Genomic DNA, 1,956 nt, shown 5'->3' on the forward strand with positions numbered 1-1,956 from the left:
ATGACTCATAGTCAAAATCTATGTATCCCGCGAAAGACAACTCTTTCACTAACTAAACTATCTTATAGTTTCTTATTTTCCTCATACACTTAAGGATGCACTACACGGCTACCCAATGATCGAATCTTGAGTTAAACTGACAACGACTGACCACTCCCACTGAACATCAGATATTCAGGTTTATAAAGAATAAGAACATCTTCTTTTCTTTCATTTGAAACATCTTGGTTTTGATCAAATCTATAAGACTTAATAGCCTCATCAAACCTGATATTCCATGATCTAGAAGTTTGCTTCAATCCATAAATAGATCTCTACAGCTTGCAGACTTTTTGCTCTAAGCCTTTCTCTATGTAACCCTCTGGCTGATCGATATAGATGGTTTCCTCAAGATAGCCATTCAGAAAAGCTGTCTTGACATCCATCTGCCATATCTCATATTGAAAATATGTTGTTATGGCGAAGAGTATCCGGATGAACTTAAGCATGGCTACCGGCGAGAGAGTTTTCTCATAGTCAACTCCCTCTCTCTGGGTGTAACCCTAAACCACTAGCCTTGCTTTATAAGTCTCTACTTTTCCATCCGCTCATCTTCTTCTCTTGAAGATCCACTTGCATCCAATGAGTTTTACCCGTTTAGGTAGATCTACAAGTTGCCAGACTGAGTTAGAGTACATGGACTCTATCTCAAGTTTCATAGCTGCTTGCCACTTTTTCTTATCAAAATCATCCATCGTAGCCTTAAAGGTCAACGGATCCTCCTTACCATCATTAGCAGTGGCGATCTGTGCTTCCTCAGTATACTGGTCAGGTAACTTGCTTACCCTCCCACTACGATGAGGTGCCACAAGAGTTTGATTAGGAATCGTGGTCATTCTTAGCGTTCCAACAACTCTTGTCGGTTGTGGTCCAATCTTATTGGAAAGTAACTTTTCCAGAACTGCTTTGTTTCTAACTATCATATAGTCATGCTCCAGAAATGTGCCATTTGTCGATACAAATACTTTTGATTCTTATGACTATATAAAATAATCATTCTCTTGTCCCTATTGCATATCCTACAAACATGCATATTTATGATATTGGTTCCAACTTTCCAGTCTATTGTTTCATCACATGAGCCGGACACCCCCATATGCGAATATGCTTTAAAACTAGCTTTCGACCATTCCATAACTCTAGGGGTGTCTTTGGTACATACTGAGATGGTACTAGATTCAGAATATATGATTAGTGCATGAAAATGCATCCTAAATATTGCTTTTGATTTATATAATATTAAAATATTTAAGCTTTAATTAAACAATTTCATTATTTTTATTCATAATATTTTTAATTAGAATTTGTCTAGTTTTTGCTTAATTATTTACAGATGAAAGCAGGTGTAAAAAGCTACACAAAAATAAGCCATGAAAGCCATGTTTTCAACGCGCGTCACTCGCACCGCCAGGCCACTAGAGCGCGTCCCGTGCACGCGCTATCTCTAGCGCGTTCCAACTCAAATTCCGCGTGGCTCCCACACCTGCGACGCCAGCCTGCTTCTCCTTTCTGCGAGCGCCAGCTGTCCTGGCGAGTCCCAGCTGTCCCCGCGACAGCCTTCTGCCAGCACACGCCAGCCACTCCGAGCGCGACACGTGGCGGGTCCATTCCCTGCCTCCAACCAAGCTTCGACACGTGTCCAGATGATGTGCTGAATCCGGATTTCTTCTCCTCAAATTACTAGATTTCTTCCCCAAATCAAATATATGATTTCTCCTAATTTATGTGTAATTTTATTTTATTTCCTTTTCTTTTATAATTTTCTAGTTTTACTATTTATTTCCTTATTTGACAGGCAACCTCTGAACACTATAAGTAAAGGGGTTAGCCTAAGGTTTTGAAGAACGTTTAATATTCAGTTTTCTGTCGTCTTGCTGACAGTCTCATATTTTCTCTCTAGAACTTGTGAGAATGTTT

The sequence above is a fragment of the Morus notabilis genome, unplaced genomic scaffold (genome assembly GCF_000414095.1).
Source record: "Morus notabilis unplaced genomic scaffold, ASM41409v2 Scaffold307, whole genome shotgun sequence".
Taxonomy (NCBI): Eukaryota; Viridiplantae; Streptophyta; class Magnoliopsida; order Rosales; family Moraceae; genus Morus; species Morus notabilis.